Here is a 20607-nt window from a genome sequence, read left to right as displayed (position 1 = left end):
CAATGTTTCTGAGCACAGACCTCACACTGATAACCACAACCCTTATTGTGCTCCATATCAATGCTTTTGTTTTATCTTGGATGAAGAACAAATTTTGTGGCTTAAGCAATAAATCACATCTCCTGGAACACATTTTTGGTAAGTGCAATAGAAAGCTGTGTTTTAAAAATAATTAACAAGGTAAGGAAAAGCTTATGTAATGATTCAACAGACCATGAAGCACTGGATTTCCAGGGCATATTCAACTTGCATTTATGTTATATAAAGCAAAGAACTGCAAAGCATTCTAAGGCAAACCTAATAAACCAGCAGCAAGCGGTGTAATTGCAGATTAAATAAGCTGTACTTCAAAAAGTATGGAAATCCCAATTGCAACCTATTGCAATAGGACCTAAGCGTTTCCCCCATCCATCTATTCAGCTTCCTACAATCATAATCAAACCATTCATTTCCACATTTACTGTGGTGGCATCTAAACCAGTATGAATCAAAGGGGAATGTGTGGTATTCAGAACTGTCTCTGCTACTAAGAAGTGCCTCCTTCGTTTGGGCAATGGAGCAAATCATTTTCTGAAATGGACTTACGGTATTTTAGAAATATTCCTGTTTCAGAGATACTTTACTAAAAGTACCTTGCACTAAAAAGTCTACCATATTGAATTGTGGCATTCTACTTGCACAATGGGATTTACCCAACCTCTCCTTTCCCCCTCCAGCGCCCATCCCCATGTGCCCCCAAAATCTGCTCTGGATGGTTGGGCAACCTTTACAGAGATACAGAAGCACTTTGCTGCTGAGCAGATAGCCATAGCTGTCAACCGTCCCTTATTTGGCAGGAAACCCTTATCCCAGCGCCGTGTCCCGCTGCTGTCCCTTACTGATGATGTCCCTTAAATTTCCCGGGTTTCAAAGGAAGCAGCTCATTTCCCTCCCTGCCTGCTGGCCAGGGAGGAGGGAGGCTCCAACTGTGTTGCCTGGCTGTGTTGCTCACCCAATAAAGAGTCTAAGAATGACTGGGGGGGTGGAGCTTGCATGCCTTGTGCCGATCAAATCGGCCGCGTTGCCTAGGGACTCGCCTTTGCTCAGCGCTTCCCAGCGGAGAGGTGACGGTAGTTTTCCTTGCTGCATCCCCTTTGCCAGGTTGCTGCGCTGTGGGAACCACCGCTTGAGGCTTCGTTTGGCTGCTAGCTGGGCTTTCTGCCTTTGACTCGGAGGGGCTCAAAAGTTGAACATACCTATGCTTGCAAAATCCCTTATTTTCAAGGCTGCTGATCCCTTATTTTTGAGGCTGCTGGTCCCTTATTTTCAAATCTGTAAGTTCACAGCTATGCAGATAGCGGTGCCTGGCACAGACTGTTGATGTACTGGCCCATGCCTGTGTGAGGTCATGCTAGCTAATTAGTAGCCACACACTTCTACAGCACCCTCTGCAGGTACCTTGCGATGCTCTGCTCAGGAAGACAGCATCTTCCATTTCCCTTTGCTCAGCAATAAGCAACGGCTGCCTATTTGCAGGGGAACCACACAGAGAGCTGCCATTGTGCTTTCAGCGTATCAAAACAAGTAAAGCGCACTGTTTTTAGATGCTCAGCATAAAGTGTACAGCTCAGGTCTTATTTTGGCACACAGGGTAGGCATAAAACTAATACAAGGAGCAAAAGCTATATTGGATTACTTACTACACAACATTCCATATTCCTTACATATTCCCTCAAATATTTTATTCTGAAATTAAAAACTGTCAGGAGATGGATGTCCTGAATTGCTATTTCCCATAAATAATTTCACTGAAGTCAGTGCACAGGTTTGGGATGCATCTTAGAACTCTTAAGCAAGAGGATGCCACATGCTCACGGAACAGCTAAAAATGAATGTTTTAAATATTAAGGAGCCCTTTTTTACACAGTTTAACACAAAAAATGCCATTGCTTTTCTTTAAAGAGGAACAAGCAGCAGGGAGGATTAAGGATGTTTTGCTTTCAATTTTAACAGGTCATGCTATTATGACAGAACCCAAAACCTAAAATTGTTTTATACAGCTAATGATGCACAAGAGATTTTATACACCTAATGATGCACCACTTTGATCCTTTAGTGCTCTTCCCGGGCAGCGTCATCAGTGAAACACAGACTTTACACAGGCTTTTGAATGCTCTAAATTGTATTCAGTTGACAAACCCACCAAAGTTACATTTTGAATGTAACAAGTGGAAATAAACAATCATTTATAGTGAGAGCTGTCTCTTCTGAAAGACCACGAGCAGTAAGTCACTGTATGTGTTCTATGCAATGTAATGAGGAATATTCCATACAGGCATAGCATTGGAGGAAACCCTGTAAGCCATTTGGTTTAACCCCTTGCTCAAACTCCAGAGGGAGAACATCTGCAAGAGAAGCAAGAGATGGTTGTCTAGTCTCCAACTATCTTAGGCTAAATCTGCTCCAAGTTTGGATTTTAAACAACATATAGTGAGGTGTGACATAACCTTACTATAATCACCCCAAATTGTAATTTAAAAAATCCATATGATATCAAGACTATATACAACCCTAAACGATATATATATATTGGGATCTACTGAGCCGCAAATCCATTTACTGACGCTAACCATTCACCTCGTAAACCTATTGCACTAAATGTTTCAGGATGAATTCGCTTTCCTTGAGGATTTCAGTGCTTATGTGCATACAAATCCAATGCTCACTTGCAGTGGATTGAATCCTATAGTTATAGAACTAAGGGCCAATTCTCACAAATTTGTGACCACAAGGTTTTTGGGGCACTTATTTAGTAGCAGAGATTGTGTGCAGCCCCTTTATTGCACTTAAGAATGAACCTATAAGACAAACCACTGCAATAACCTCATAAACCCCGCAAACCTAAAAAACAATAACAAGGGGTGCTTGATGCATGAGAAGTCATTCACTGGAGCACATTTTGAACTCATTCACAACAGAGTTGTCTGCATTTGTCAAGTGATGACTGACAGCCCAGACAGTTGCTGAGAGAGAAAAAACACACACACCCCTACCTATTAGTAAGGGACAGAATTTCATTCAGGGCTATGAAGCTGTTGCATAAGCATTCAAGAACAGCAAAATGAAGCAAACAGGAGATTGTTCATCATCATAGTCTGAAACTGGCCTTAGATAATAACAGATGGAGAAATATTATGTTCATTTTGGAATAGTCCCTGGCTGAGTGATTGCTCTCTCATACGACACGGAAAAGAATGCAGTGGCAATGACCTATCTAGCCAAGAAAACTGAAAATATGCATGTAGGGTTAAGAGAAGAATGGAAGCAAGTATGTGTGTGTATTGGCCGGCGGTGGGGCATCTCCAATACTCTGCAATGGATGCAAAAAGCCAAAACGTTTTGGTAGTTTCTTTGTAAAATAGCTAAGGCCAAAAAACAATATGAACAGAGGAATGAGGAAGAACATGATGATTAGCTCCACTAGGAGCACTCTTAATGCCTTGTTTCTCTCTCTTGCACGTTGTTAGAGTGCTAAGCTGCACTTCAAGGCTTTAAGAATGCATGAGAGATGCACTTACAAATGCAAAGATGTTATATTCTGTATCTAAAAATACCTATCCTTGCACAGGACTGCAGGATAACTGGGCTGCCAAGCTACCCAGTTGGTACTTGGCTCTGGTACAGCGACAGGACATTTTAAAGATTATTATGCTTATATAACAATGCTACATAAAATGAACTTTTATTATATCAAATTCAATTCTCAAACAGAAGCTGTTTTGGAGCATGCAGTGCCCTGCAGTCTGGGCCCCCAAATCCTCATCTTTTCTGTCACCTCCAAGCCCCCAAATTCTTCTTATTTTTTGTTACTTCCAAGCCTATTAAGCAAAGAAGTACCAAATACAGTCACTCAGAAGCTACCACACCTCACCTGGAATAGCATATCTGAATGGCTGTGCAAAGGGATAACTGGGAGGTCTGCTTTGATACAGGATTTCAGGACATTTTGTCTTCTGAACTGTACTAAATGAAGAGGTTTAAGATCTTGTAACCATTGTATCACACATTCAATTCCAGTGAGCCTTATTGGGACACCCTTTTACCAATGAATCAAGACTGGACGCCTGCAGTTCTTGTTTGTCAAATTCAATAATTCAATTTTTTGGGTGGTGGCACATCATTTACCAGGGATAAAGGAGCTTTACATTGAAAGAGCTTCTCTTGCCGTCTCCCTGACAAGAGGTATCGGCGGAGAAGATGGGACAGTAAAGTCAGCACAGCAAGTGAGCTAAACAGAATTAAGGGACTATCTCCCTCCTCTGCAAATCTCCCTCCACATTCTCTTGATTGACAGACATGTTGGTTGAAAATAAAAGAGCATTTCTTACCCAGACTTGACAACACCCCATCTTCTCTGCCAACATGTTTGAGTAGTGGGTACTGTTTTTAAACAATGCCTAATACATTTGTTCAAAATCATCTGGTGTAAGAAGTTCATATATGTGGAAACACTGACATTACTATGAACAGGTAACCTACCAGTCACTTTAGTGCACAAAACTGTTTTATAGAGTGGGAACTATGTTCACTTTTAAAAATAAAAATAAAAATAGCACACCAGTATTTCTTTAGTTCTCAAACAGCTCAGTTGGGTAGACCACGAGAGTCTTAATCTCAGGGTCATGGGTTTGAGCACTGCATTGCAAGGGGTCCAACTCTTGGGGTCCCCTCCAACTCTACAATCCTACGAGTCTATGAAATGATATTGCCAACAGAGGAGGACCATTTCAAACAATTAACAAGGTAACAACAAAAAGTAAATCTGAGTGATGAAAAGAATAATTTATGCATTGGAAGTGGAATGAAATACTAGCTGTAGACAGTACTATTCTTCCCCCACCCAATGTACATAAAACTATCACACTGAATCAACTTCTCCTAAACATAACACCAGAGGAAAACCACACTTACATCTTCATTAATACATTATTTTTAAAAGCTTTTAATGTATGAGAAAATGTGCAGAGCTAAGGAATACAGTGGCCTTCTGATCAAGAAGCCATTGCTTTTGATAGAAGAAACAGAGATAAGCAAGATATCTATTGATTTCTTTTCAATTGTCTCTTTGCAATATATATGCATCACTATCATCCATTATAATGGGAGTACACATTGACTTTGAGGAGTTATATGATGTGTAGCAATTCGAAGTAGGCTTTGTATCAGCAACAGGGAGCCATTACCTGTACAACTCCCTGCAAGCAGAGCTAATGCAAACACCGCCACATAGACCATATGAGCACAGGAAGCTGCCATAGGGCCAGAGAAGATGCACAACTATTCAAAAATGGGAGCTCCCTTCCCTCAATGCAGGTGGATTCGAACTTAGGTAGGTGGCAAAGAATGGAAGCCCCCATACTATCTGCACCCGGGTTCCAATATGGATCAGGAGGCTCCACACATGCCCTTTCCTTTTAAAAAGTGCAACCACCAACTGCATGAATGGTTTCTCATTTAGTTTGGGCTTGTACATAATCAGACCGTTGGACTAGTTACTCCATTGCTGTTTGCTCCAAGCTTGACAATGGTTCTCCAAAATCACAAGCAGTCTTTTTTCCCCTTTTCCATAACTGCAGTCTGAGATCCTTTAATTGGAGGTGCTGGTGACTGAATGTGGGACCTTGTGCTTGCAAAGTACAAGCTATACTACTCAGCTATAGCCTAGTCTATATAATTATCAACACTTAGAGCCTTTCTGCACTTACCATTTATAGTGGTATAGTTGTTGGCTTTTTAAATTTTTATTTTTTGTTACAGTGCTACATGACACCATCATTATTTAGCTATTATTCTTGAACAATATTCTAAAAACAACAACAACCCCAGTTTTTCTTTTACTGCAAAAAAGTGACCTTTGTGGAAGATCCAGAATAGATCCTCAATATTTTCATTGGTGTGGCATGTGTACAAGCATTGTCGTTGGTTCCTATGTGAAGTGGTTGGTGGGCCTGGTTTGGGGGACATCTGTGCAATCAATTACAAGTTCACTCGTAACAGTATTGGATCAAGTCGCAATTATACAACTGTATATGGGCAGTGCAGGGAGGGATATTATCAGAAATATGCAGAATCTCTTCCAGAAATATAGACAAGATTTTTAATGCACTGTTCTTTCCGGTGCTGCAGCAAGTTTTACAGTCACTGTTGTTGGCTCCATGTTCCTCAGTAGATCTACAAAAAGCATCTTCAGGATGTGGATATGCTGAAAACAGTTTCAACCATTACTCATACTTGGTCTGTTAAACATCATGTGTGAGGCTTAAAAATTATGTCACTAAACAACAACAGTCCCCCAGCAGGGGTGCATACCTGAATAAAATGTGCCCCACATAATCGATCACAAGATGCAGTGCACACACACCATTTGAACAGCACTGCCCAAAAACTTTGGTGGGTGGGTGGGCCTCCCCAAAAAATATTTTATGGAAAGGCGTAGGGATCTTGGCCCCTAAAGGGGGCTCCTATCCTCCCTATTAAAGCAGATCCCTTATTTCACAGGCTCTTCTGGGTCACAGCAGTTGACCCACTTCTGTGCTCTGCTTGTGTTATAAACTGAATATGACCCAATCCTTTAAGGGGGCTTGGTATATACTAGAGCAACTTTCAAATTAGTCCAAAATGAGCTGATGTAAAAAAAGTTCAGGTCTTCACAAAAATAACTAGAACCACTTTGGCAGTACTTGTTGTCCAGGCAAAGTAGATTAAAGAGGAGAAGGCATTCTCTAAATTCTAGAGGGGTGTTGAGGAAAGCCAGTGTAAGTTGTTGTTTCATGAATAATTAACAATAATTTATTATTTGTACTCTACCGCCCCCCCCCCATCTGACTGGGTTGCCCCAGCCACTCTGGGCAGCTTCCAACCTATATAAAAACATAATAATAATCATTGGCCCTTGGCATCAGCCATTAATTCAATAAGCACTCTCATATTGTGGGGGAAGGGGTGGGGGTGGGAGGAAGAGAAGGGGCCAAAAGTAAATTGGCAGTGCCACCTTCAGCCTGACGACATATGCCACACACTCTGAGAGAATGGTGGGAGTAGATTTGTCATTCAGGGCATGAGGATTACAATATCTTCTGGATCTTTTCCAAGTCAATACAGTAACTGCATGAGAAAAAGCCTTAAGGTTGGTATCCAGCTATATTTTACTCAGAGCAGACCCACTGATAAACCTGACTTAGGGCCATTAATTTCAATGGGTCTACTCTTGAGTAAAGGTTAGCTGAATACCACCCTTAATAAAAGGGGGAGGGGGAACCAGCAGTCCCCATGTGAGAAATGTTATCAAGACTGCCCAGAATTGTCTCATCATGCAAATACAAGCACTTCTTAATTTCAATATTTGATGTATAAATGAAAAAAGGCAGAAGCCACAATATTTCACCATTATGGAAGATATATGCTTTTATGCTGAAAGTTTTATATGGTAGCATCTGTGCATGCTCTCATGGGTAATGAAATAACGATACTGCTCTCCTGAGAGCCAAGGGATATTTTTAGAAGCTATTCTACAAGGACTGCTGCACTGCAGATTGAATGTCCTTCTGTCGTATTGTACACCTTTATGAAAGCAGTATTAATTATTAAATACATTTATAATACAATTTTCTACTCATGATAATATCCCAAGTGCACTCAAACACATTTTATTACTGTAGTCTTAACATCTTCATAGGATGACTGAAACAAATGCCACAGTTGGTTCATTTTTGCAGGCACTGGTGCAAAAATTCTAGGTTTCTTGATACGCTAGATTTTCCATTCTGTGGCATGCATATTCAAAACGCACCGTTCTAGACTGAAATTTGACAAAACACAAAACTATTGGCATATTTTAAAGGAACGCAGGATGTTCTGCATCAGAAAGAAAGAGCCACACACGTAAGCAGCATTCCAAACATATTGCAAATGCAGATGAGCCTGGATATACATCCATGTCCCAATGCTCACCCTTCCTGAACCCTACAGATCTTCAACTACTTGTCAGGAATACATCTCACCAGTGCAGAGAGCTCCACTGGTTTTCATTCTGTTCTCAAGGTCCTGGTGTTGATCTATGAGGCCCTAAACACCTGCTCACATCAGCCTTTTGTATCCGCCTGTCAGTCTGTAGGGTATTGTTGTAGGACAGGCTTCCTCAACCTCGACCCTCAATATGTTTTTTTGGCCTACAACTCCCATGATCCTTTACTAGCAAGACCAGTGGTCAGGGATGATGGGAATTGTAGTCTCAAAACATCTGGAGGGCCAAGGTTGAGGAAGCCTGTTGTATGACCATAAATGATAACCCTGGGTGACTTCAATATCCGCAGAGAGGTTGCTGTCGGGTCAGCTCGAGACTTCATGGCCTCCATGTCTGAGCACTGCACAATGTACTCAGGTTGAAATTCATTACTATATTTTATGGGGCACATTAACTGATGCTATTTAAGTTAGGAACCTTAAAATGGGAGACTTGTTTACTTACTTGCAGAGATGTCTGCAAATAACCATTTCATTTTTTCCCTTTCAACTCCCTCCTACAGTGTTCATTATACAGTGTACAACAACATTTCAAGCAGGACAGCAACTGGCTAGCTAACTGTACCAATATTTTAGCAGCTAATTACAGAAATACAGCTGAGAAGACCAGTCATGATCATCCTGTTAAAAATGCAATTAAAGTTTGGGCAAATGGTGCCATGCCGGGAGAGACTGTTCACTTATATTAACACAATGTAGATGTATCTATGGTGTTGCTAGGAGACAAGCTGTTGTTGTATCATACTTCATTTAATTTCTTGTTTATTTTTTCGAAATCAAATGCAAATCCCCATAAAAGCAAACAAGTTGTACAACCGTGAATAATATATACAGATAGTCCTGAAATAAGCAAAATTTAGTAATGCTTATTGAATTCTTCCTGCCCTAATAGTGATGCCAAGCAAAGAGGGATAGCTTTTTTACATTTTGAATGTAGATCTCTCTCTCTCCCTCCCCCCTTTAAAGATAGTATTAAAATAATGAGAGGCAATGAGATGGAATAGACAGGGGAAACAACTTTATCACTGCCAATCACTTGCTGAGGGACGAGACAAAGAAAGACCAGACTCCATCTCAGTATTCTCCTCTGTCAGAAATGACACTACTGACCACCTGTTCGTCATTGTGGATTTTATCCCAAAGCAGTAAGGTTTACCTTGGTAATGCTAGAAGGGATGGACCAAAAGGAACCATAATCACGTCTAGTTCCCAATCCCAAAAAGGATGACAACACAGAAGTTTTCTTCTGTGAGCAGATACCTTTGTCTTGGGGCACTAATCTTGGCTAGAGACCGAGAAAAAGATGCTCGTGGTGCTTACACTTTTCCCGTCTTTCATATCCGATTAACACACTTTGAAATATTTCTGTGTGGCTTCCAAACCCTAAAAAACCTATTTGACAGCTGTTATATCATGCCTACACATAGTATGAACCAACGCCTTCTGTGAAGCTGCATTCAACACTTTAAAAATTAGTACATATTTACAGCAACTCTAATACTCCTACAATTACATCATACATCACCCAGCTATGGTGCCACCACTAAACAGGCTCTTGGTCTTTTAGTGACCTTCGGCTCTTCAGATGGCTAGGTCACCCACAAGAGATACTCTTTGGACAACTTCAATGGCCTAGGCATGATGAGGAATATATGGATAAGGCAAACTAGCCAAATCCAATAATCTGCTCCCCAACTTTTTGAGAGCTGCAATTTTTAATGTCTGAATTCTGCTGATTAATTTCAGTTTGGCAGCTCCACACTGGAACCAGCCTTTCACACTTTTTTTATAGTATAGCGACCTTAAGGTCTGTTATAGAATGTCTTGGGAGACTGAAATGTTCACTCACTAATTTCTGAGTATAACCATTTTTTATGGATAGACATAAAAAAGGGAACTTCTCAGAAACCAGTGGGCAAAAATGTCAGTCTCCCAGGACATTTCGTAACAGGCCTTAAACATTGAAAACAACTAAAAACAACAGCAGCAACAAAATTCTCAGGAGGAGACTGTCATGAGTTCAGTTTGGGTTTCTATTAGCAAATTTGAGTTGGTGGAGGTTGGTCTTAACAAATCCTGAGAGCTGTTAGGTTGCTAAAGAACTGGTGTTCATTAATTTTGCTATGTCTATGTGTCACCAATGGCTGCTAGGCATTCTGTACTCATTTGTGCTCTGAAATTTACTATGACCCAAGTACTAATACTCTTCCATTGCTTGGCCTTCTGGCCTCACTTTGTAAACAAACAAACAACTTCCCATTATACCTGCATGCCCTTAGGTGACCCAAGAGAACTTTGGTCCACAAAAGCTTATCCCACGATAAATTTGTTATTCCTCCAAGGTGCCCAGAGATTCCATGTTGATTTTGCTGCAGCAGAGTAACACCTTTGAAATTTCTCATTAAAGAGTAAGAAATGTATTGTGGCATGAGCTCTGATAAACAAGAGCTTGCTTTATGAGATGGAGGTCGACTCTCAAAGCTCATGCTACAGTATCTATACCTATTTGGACATATGGGGCCTGATTCAACCAGGCCATTCCACCAGTGGAAGCAAGCACAATAACTCCTTGTAGCACCTCCTCCAAATCTTCTCTGGGGGGTTGGGAGAACCACTCCCTGAACAGTGGATGGAGAAGGAGAGGGGAGATAACTGGGGGAACCCAAACAGATGGACGGGGTATAAATAAATTATTATTATTAGTCGTCTTCTTCCTCCTCCTCCTCCTCCTTTGGGCTAACAGAAATGTTCACGCTGACAGAAAGACCTCCCTTGTGCTATGTTGAATACTACCCATAGACTGCTTATATTAATCTATACATTTAAGTTAGAATTGATGGAATAGTCTTATTATGTCAGCTAGCAATGTCTTTAAACCATTTTTTCTCCCCCTCTTTCTTTTTATTCGGATTTTTAAAGAGGCAATTCTTGCATGTGCTTTTTTACAGTACTGTAACAAGCTACTTAAGAGCCAAAAATCTGAAACTCAACTCAGATAAGGCAGAGAAACTGTTAGGTAATTTCTCGGCTTGACCAAGATGCACTACCAATTCTTGACTGGAGTACATTACCTCTGTAGTATCCTCCCTGGCACAAAGTGCCTTTTGACCAGGCACAGCTGGTAATCTCTAATACTGCCTCCTTGATCAAAATATTAGCCCAATGCAGTTGCTTTGAAGTGAAGAACCACCATACAGTGGTACCTCGGGTTAAGTACTTAATTCGTTCTGGAGGTCCATACTTAACCTGAAACTGTTCTTAACCTGAAGCACCACTTTAGCTAATGGGGCCTCCTGCTACTGCCGCGCTGCCAGAGCACGATTTCTGTTCTCATCCTGAAGCAAAGTTCTTAACCTGAAGCACTATTTCTGGGTTAGCGGAGTCTGCAACCTGAAGCGTATGTAACCTGAAGCATATGTAACCCGAGGTAACACTGTATAGGAAACCTGATTATACGTCTACCACATGACATCTAACTTTAGCCACAGGCCTCCAGCCTAAATGAGGAAGAAACCAAACTTTTTTGGCTCTAACAAAAAGAAATATATTCTGTCCTAAAACAGAACTATCCTACCAGTCCAACCTATCCCCTACCCTATGATCCAATAAAGCGTGGGGGGGGGGGAAAAATCACAGACCCTGCTGCCTTTCATCACCACTACACATTTATATCTTAAACTATTAGGTTTTCAGGGGGGGGGGGGGGAGAGAGCACTACTACAGCTTGAATGAAGAATAGCAAAGTTCTACTGTTATTCAATAAGGTGTGTGGCTAGAATTTCCTTTGTAGAATGTAATTATCTCAAAACACAGATTAGCCTAGGTTTACAAGGTAACATTAACAGTTTCACTCTCTCTCAAGAGAAACTAGAAAGGAGGAGAGACCCACAAAATATTGGGTCTCTTAAGCCCTTTTATTGTTCCTGTTACCTGTAAAGTGGCTGAGAAAATCTTAGCTACAAGGAAGAGCCTGTAAAAACTCATCATGGCCCATTTGAGGAGCCCTAAGGCTTTTCAGAATGGAGAAGCATGCTTTTCATTTTAGAATGATTCAGTCTGAGGCAATTTTCTTGTGGAACTTCCATTGTGTTTCTTATGTAATAGCACTGTTAGCCTGAATTGACTTTCATATTTTAAAAAGGAATAAGGGGCTAAATTTTGCCTAAGGATCACAAATTATTTCTTAACCAATTCTGTAAGAGTTTTTGAGAGCCAATGTGCTTTTTACCAACCTTTCAACATGAATAGCTCAGGGAAGCATGGATATTATGTTGTGAAATCCTGAATGATTAAATTTGCCACACTTTCCAGCTAGTTCACACATGTATGTTTATCGCTTGACAACAGTAACACCAAGAAGCATTTTGAATGTTTGAATTATCTATTCAAGATGCAACACAACATATAAAATACCCATTATAATCAATGGATGTCATACATGGTTGTAATATGATTCTGATATACCGGTTGTTTATTAAATAGTTTAGTACAACATTTGATTCAGAATATTTTTTTTCTTGTTTTCCTCCTCTAAAAACTACGTGCGTGTTATGGTCAGGTGCGTGTTATAGAGCGAAAAATATGGTGAGTGTTCACAAATAGTAAACCTTTTTTTACAGATTCAGAGAGTGAAATGCTCCTGTCTCAACATAGTGACTTTCATTTGGTCAGTTAATGAAATGGACTAGAGGATATTGCTGTTCAGCTCGATTTCTTCAAGCCCCAAGTATCTCAAAGTTATTTATATTCCTTCAGCATAAACATAGAGGATCACACAGCATATCTAATAGAATTAAGATCTAACCCTCTTGAAGTTAAATAAAAGGATCTAGTACACCAAGCGAATCCTATTAGCACATTTTGACAGGGTGAGCTCTGTGCTCCCCAAAAACTTTTCTATACAGTACTTTGTTTACAAGTTTGCCAAAGTTGCAAGCATTAGTGTATAAATCTTTAATGGTAATGATGCCTTTGCCTGAGGCTAATTTCTGTGCAATCTGGATAAATAGCAAATCTCTGATAATCTCTCCTTGCATCAATTGAGAGTGCTTTATTTTCAAAGATTTGTTAGATATGTCTCTCTCCCACACGGATTCTACAAATGCTTCGTGGGACAACTTCCCAGTACTGCAAGAGGATTTTTCTACAGTTTCTTCAACAGTAGTGCAGGAGGAGTTTCTGCAGCTATTTTTAACAGCTGTGGCCCACAGGATTGAGTGTGTGAACTGACTTTAGGATTTCATTATTTTACATTGGCCATTGGATAAATAATTGATCATCTTTGGCAGCTCAGCCAATACATTTTACAGCCGATACATCATGTCCATCTTGCCAACAAGTCTATGCAATGGCCCACAAATTGTTTTGTGTGTGATTTCATGTCAACATGGATGAAGAATCATGGCAAGGAGGCCCATAATGGACAGCCATAAACCACCATGAACTCCTAGCCCTTTTCCTCACCAGATAGAGAACTGTGGGGCAAATGACTGGTCTACAAAATGTCAGCAGTAGTGTTAAGCCCCTGTAATGCTTACTATAGTATAACACAAGACAAGAGAGGACAAAAAATGCTGTTACTTGCACACTATTGGATATATTCCCTTGTAATGCTTTGAAATTGTTATTTTTTCTTTAAATTCCATTTTTATAAGATAAAATCAATATAAATAATTATTCGGTTCCCAGAACCACTGAAATTTGAATTTAACTTAATCACACTTTCTCTTGGTTTAGTTTTCTTAGTTCATCTTCTAAACTGATTCAATTCATCTTCTAAACTGATTTTAGGTGACTATCCAGTCTAAAGTACAGTTTGTGTAGCTGAAGTCAGCAGCTTCTACAGTCCTTTGTAGCAATGTTTAAATCTGTTTTGCTTAATTTTGCATTGTTGTGTGATTGCTCATTTTGGTTCCAAGACAGTTGTTATTCTAACTAATAGTCAAAGGTAGTATATCTATTTTTATTTCCAGTAAACATTTCTCTGGCACTCAACAACCTTTCCTGATGTGAAAAAGTCCATGGATGGCGTTGCCTTGTGGTGTCTTCCCTTAGGATTTAATAGATGTGCAGGCACCTGGGAAGGCTGCAGAGAGCAGAACACCAGCAAGACAATTTGTAGGATGAAAGAAAAAGGCACCCCTCAGCCATCTAAAAAATAAGGTAAGCATTTCACCACAAATTTAGCATTTTCAAATGCTATTTCTTTTCTCACTAATTAATGGAGAATAGTAAAAAAACGTACCAACAAAAACCAACAGAGGATAAGGTTTTGAAATAGCACTAATTCAGACCAAGCGATTGTGAGCAGCCTGGTTGTAAAAATGCAATAACGTACAGGCAAAGTGGAAATTTAAGCTATGTCCCCAGAGTACCCAATACTATTTGATAATCCAGATACTGCATATGGCTCCCAGTGTGTTCAGTTACCTCACCCACTCATGGAACAGAAGCCATGTTCCTGACTGATCACACACAGTTTGCTCTCGACTGGCCGCCAAGGACCGATTCATGTTACTTTTTTGATATGGAAAAGTCAACATGAGATTATTGTACCTTGTCAGTTTTACTTGGTGAATAATTCTTGTGCATATGCCCACGCACTGTGACAGCTGGTATTTACTTCAGTATGTGGATCTGGATTAATAACAATTTGCCAAATTCATACTTGATATTAAATGCCTGTGATCCAAACTGACATGAATAACCTGAGCCTGACCCAAAACTAAACATTCTTGGTTTTCATAGTGAAATGGTCTGCTCAATAGGGGCAGAAAGAAATGTGATATGTGTTCCAAAGCAAGTAAAGATGTTATTTGCTAATAAGAGCTAACTCTAGCTGCTCCTGCAAAATTTATTGTTGCTAAGGAATTACAAAAGGTTGGTCTTTTGGAATGGAGCAAACGTTTATTGTGAAATGCTACTGTTCCCATAAAAATATAATGTTGGTTCCTTAACTTATTATCCAACATATTTATATCCTTCCTTTCTCCTAAGTTGGAATTCAAGGTGGCTTACGACATTAAAAAACAATCAATTATAGAATACAGAATAATAAAAACAAGCTAGTTAGAAAATAATTATTAAAAAACCTTATAACCTAGCCAAAGCCAGCAAGTAAATTACAGTTTGCCCTGACAGCAACCCAGTGATTGGGTCTGAAGCTTAGTTTTCAAAGGCCTGTCTGAACAGGAAGGTTTTAGTTGGTTGGCGAAAAGGTAATGCCAATCTTACATCTCTTGGGACACAATTCCATAACATGGGAGCAGCCGCAGAAAAAGCTCTATTGGGTAACAACCAACCATACTTCTGGTGGTAATGGAACTGAGAGGAGGTGCTCACTCAAGGATCTTAGTACCTAGGCAGGTTCACATAGGGAGATGAAATCTTTTAGGTGGCCTAGACCCAAGCCATATAAGAGAGTTACCGGTATATAAATGTTATATAAAAGAATGACAAGTGGAATGCCATAGGGTTCTGTCCTGGGTTCTGTTGCTGAACAAATGTAAGGTTCTGCACTTAGGCGGGAAGAACCAGCAGAAGAAATCTAAGATGGGGGACACCTGCACTGAAGAGTTTGGATTTGATATCCCGCTTTATCACTACCCTAAGGAGTCTCAAAGCAGCTAACATTCTCCTTTCCCTTCCTCCCCCACAACAAACACTCTGTGAGGTGAGTGAGGCTGAGAGACTTCAGAGAAGTGTGACTGGCCCAAGGTCACCCAGCAGCTGCATGTGGAGGAGTGGGGAAGCAAACCCGGTTCACCAGATTACGAGTCCACTGCTCTTAACCACTACACCACACTGGCTCTCACTGCTAGTAGTACATGTGAAAAGGATCTAGGAGTCTTAGTAGCTGTTCAAATCTTGGGCTTAAACTTTAGCCTGATACTGGATCCTTGTTTCAATGCCAGCTCTGTCATATCAGTATAAAGTATATACATACTTTTAAGTGCATAGTTTTATTGCTAATTTTATCCCACTGCTACCTCTGATAACATTTTTCTGGGAAGTTTTGAATTGTGAATTATATCTCCATCCAGTAAGACTGTACTTGACTTTGTTGAATGGCTCAGATAAATATGTATCATATAAATAAAACATTGAGGAGAACCGTGAAATTTCTATTTCATTCATGTAAAAATAAACTTGCTAAAAATAATTCTCCTCAGAAGAGAGATCAAATAAGTGCATTAATTCTTAGCTATGCAGATACTTACGCATTGCTATATAGTAATTTTTAAATTACCATATTAGATATGATACAGGTCAAATGCTTCTGGGAATAGAGCTTTAGCTTTTAAACAGCTTTGATAGACGATGACATTTCAGGCACTCACTACACTTTAAAATCCAATCTGCAATAAAATGGATTTTTTTAAAAGTTCAGGTTTCGAGCATGCTCAACTATTTGACTGAAAAAAGGTCCTTTTAGAGATAGCCTTTTCATACAAGAAAATTATGGTGTGGTATTTAATTTATGAACTACCACACAAGTGCAGTTTTAACCTTATACCCTGATCTCACAGAGCAGCACAAGTGGTATCTGCAGAAAAAGTGACTTGGGTCGTTCCTGCTACAGCGTCCCAACTTTGAGAAGGGAAGCAGAGCCATCTGCCTCTTTCCATTGCCAAACAAATATTAGCTCTAATCATTTTCATTCAGTTGAGGTTAGTGCATGCTTGTGCCAAGGTAAGCCTACAGGAAAAACCAGTAGGTGTCAACCCCAAAACCTTAGGTCCAGGTTACACCCAGGGACACAGCTCCAGGCAAACTAAAATAAACTGGAATTCTGAAAAAAAAAAAAATTGGCAGTCTTTGCAGAGTGCCCCAGTCTGCAGCCACAACCCTCGGCAAACAAAGCCAACTTGGAATTTCAGGCAAATCGGCAAGAATGTTAGGCAAACAGTCTGTTGACACCAGATACAAAAGTCCAAGGGCAGCAATCCGAGAAACAGATTAGACTAAATAGACACTAAAGCAAAAATGCTGGTAAGCATTGGAGAGCTAGACTAATAAGAGATGACACTTGAAGAATTAAACCAGCAGCCTCAGTATCAAAATGCTTGAACTTCTTGTGCAAATTCTGCGTTTAATTCCCTGAAGGTTCGCAAGGCATCCCAGCAGCCAATCAGGCTCTCACCGGTCAACACATAAGGTGGGGCTAAAACACACGGAGTTGTTGAAGTCACAAAAGTCCAACCAAAGTAGTCAGTAATGGCAGCAGGTGACATTCATTTAATATGGCCACCATTACCACAGCCCCACACTTACTGTAAACTGTCCTGGTATACGGGAAAACCACTAGTAAAGCAGAATCACCAAATCCTACTGTACAAGCATTAGTTCCTTGATTAGATCCAGGTGTTAGAGTAACACAGTCGCTTATGACTTTATACTGGGCAAAGAAACAGAAAGCGTAACTTGATATTTGCACAATGGGACTTTCTTCCTCTCCTCTCCCATTTGCCCTCTATATATGTTCTAGCTTCCGCCTTCCAAATTCCCCCCCATCAAGAACAGATTTGGAGGTGCTGTGAAGCACATGCAGAGGTAGGCAGGGGGAGTCCTGCTGCACAAGAAAAAAGACTTTCTGCCCATGCAATGATTTAGTTCAATACGGTCCAATGCATAATATACCATTTGCACTGGGCATTGATCTACCCCTCACCCAGATCAGGAAGGCAAGGGAAGAAAACAAGAGAGGAAGGGATGTGCATAGTGCAATGATTTCGAGTCATATGCTGCACAAAACTAGGCAGGATGCCGGCAACTGAAGCAAACCACAAAATGGTGCTCCCACCCTGTCATGGAAGAAGGAGGAAGTGAAGGTCTACATCAAGAACAAGGGTTGGAATAAAGATCTACATCAGGATCTGCTGCCCCTGTGGATATTGCTGCCCAAGGCGATTGCCTCACTTTCCCTCATAGGTTGGCCGGCCCAGAAACTAGGCATACTGGAAAGGAACACACAAGGCACATGGAACAGCTATGTGTGCCTTAACTTCTAGTGAAGCACAGACGCTTGTTCACTCTAGGGGATGTGGCTGATATAGCTAATACTGTATGACAGTTCAGACAAACATTAAAGATAGATATAATCAACACAGAGAGTGTTCACAGTATGAAGCTCCCTATGTAAAAAGCTCAACCCTTCAAGCAGTACCTTTTTTTTAACAAAAAACAACAACAAATTTGTTAATGCATTCTCTACTTTGCAAGCATTGAATCACCTGCTGAGAAAGATTTGACTTTACCTTAAGAATGGAATAATAAAGTGCATTACAGACTGCACCATTTCCCCTCCCCCTTGAATACTGAAATAAAAAGGACAGTGGTACCTCGGGTTAAGTACTTAATTCGTTCCAGAGGTCCGTTCTTAACCTGAAACTGTTCTTAACCTGAGGTACCACTTTAGCTAATGGAGCCTCCTGCTGCTGCCGCGCCGCCAGAGCATGATTTCTGTTCTCATCCTGAAGCAAAGTTCTTAACCTGAGGTACTATTTCTGGGTTAGCGGAGTCTGTAACCTGAAGCGTACGTAGCCTGAAGCGTAAGTAACCCAAGGTACCACTGTAAATGCTAGATACTGGGGGGGGGGGCACTCAAAATGTGCTAACATGAACAAGCTCCTTTGCCACTTGTGTAAATTTAAGTCTTGTCTAGATGAGGAATCAAAGAGTATAATACATTACATAATCATCATATATAATTATTAGTAAATAAATTGTGTATGGTATCCAGAGGTTTATTGCAGCTTGCACAAAAATTATAAACATGGTAATTATAGATGAGTGATTTAGAAGATCAGTACCACAGAATTAGATTGGAACAACAGATAAATAAACAACAAAAAAGTCTTTGAACAAGTAAGGATTTTCAATATTAGAAGGGGAGGGGGGAATGCAGCATTGCTGTAGAAAGATAATATGTGATGAAAAGTCTAAGCATTTATAATAAAGTTATTCCATTCTGTATTTTCAACCTTAATAATTTATTTCCCTTTGAAGGGATTGATGAGAACTTGCAGTACTGAAATCCTGAAAGGATAAGTCACATGGTTGTATCATTTTCAATAAAGTAAAACCATGGTAAAGATTTAGTACTGTACAGTCGTACCTCGGAAGTCGAACACCTTGCAAGACAAATGATTTGGCTCCCGATTGCCACAAACCTGGAACTGATTGTTCCGGTTTGCGAACGTTTTTTGGAACCCAAACCTCTGCCGCAGCTTCCGGTTGGCCGCAGGAGCTTCCTGTAGCCAATCAGAAGCCGTGCCTTTGTTCCTGAACATTTTGGAAGCCAAACAGACTTCCGGAATGGATTCCGTTCAACTTCCAAGGTACGACTGTAGACCTCTCTACACTTTTCTTTTCTTTTGCAGGTATGAAGATGCTTCATTTCCTATAGATGAACAAAGCAACTTCAGCACCAGACTCTGTTTCATAAATGATTCCAACACTTGGGAATCTTATTTTGTAGTAGAGTTTAATATGCATAAAATGTACAAACTAATGGTACAAGTTCATAGTATAAGAATGCAACCTTGTTAGATTCATTTGCCACATCCTACATGTACATTTACATGCCACAAAGTACATCTATGTACAGTGGTACCTCGGGTTAAGTACCATATTTTACGCTCTATAAGACGCACCAGACCACAAGACACACCTAGTTTTTGGAGGAGGAAAACAAGGAAAAAAATATTCTGAATCTCAGAAGCCAGAACAGCAAGAGGGATCGCTGCACAGTGAAAGCAACAATCCCTCTTGCTGTTCTGGCTTCTGGGATAGCTGTGCAGCCTGCATTCGCTCCATAAGACGCACACACATTTCCCCTTACTTTTTAGGAGGGAAAAAGTGAGTCTTATAGAGCAAAAAATATGGCACCTAATTCGTTCCAGAGGTCCGTACTTAACCTGAAACTGTTCTTAACCTGAAGCACCACTTTAGCTAATGGGGCCTCCTGCTGCTGCTGCTGCTGCGCCGCCGGAGCACAATTTCTGTTCTCATCCTGAAGCAAAGTTCTTAACCTGAAGCACTATTTCTGGGTTAGCGGAGTCTGAAGCGTATGTAACCTGAAGCGTATGTAACCCAAGGTACCACTGTACTTTGTATACAGTATATAATTGTGGTTCAGTATGATGATGATAAACAAATTAGAATCTCTACTTTAACAGAATGGGAGGGAATTAATGTTATTCTTATTGCGCCCTGGTTGTTTGGTTGAAGTCCACTGAGTATATACTAAGTTACATTTAGTAACATATAGACACGGAAGAGTTCAAGAGAACAAGAACATTCATGTTATGGTTCCACATATCAGACACAAACCAGCTCATTAGAGTCAAGAAGAAAGCAGCATTATGGTTCTTGAATAGAAATTCGCTTCAAATAAGAGAAACAAGTGAGTTGTACTGTTATCTAGCACAAAACAAAATGATGCAAAAACAGGACTTCTACCCCATCTATCTTGTGGGACAATATTGAAGAAAACGCTTCTAAGGGTCCATGTTTCTCTCTGGTTAGGGCATAGATAAAGTGAGG

At 40.3% G+C, this 20607-nt stretch overlaps 1 protein-coding gene across 2 annotated transcripts in view; it reads right to left on the bottom strand.

Annotated features, from left to right (window-relative positions):
- The window catches only part of KCNJ3 (potassium inwardly rectifying channel subfamily J member 3), a 111172-nt gene that overhangs the window by 45185 nt on the left and 45380 nt on the right, over positions 1–20607 (bottom strand). The gene's annotated exons all lie outside the window — the stretch shown is intronic.

This window comes from Podarcis muralis, chromosome 1 (genome assembly GCF_964188315.1).
Source record: "Podarcis muralis chromosome 1, rPodMur119.hap1.1, whole genome shotgun sequence".
Lineage (NCBI taxonomy): Eukaryota > Metazoa > Chordata > Lepidosauria > Squamata > Lacertidae > Podarcis > Podarcis muralis.
Note: the sequence above shows the minus strand (reverse complement) of the source record. Positions and strands in the feature narration are given on the sequence as shown.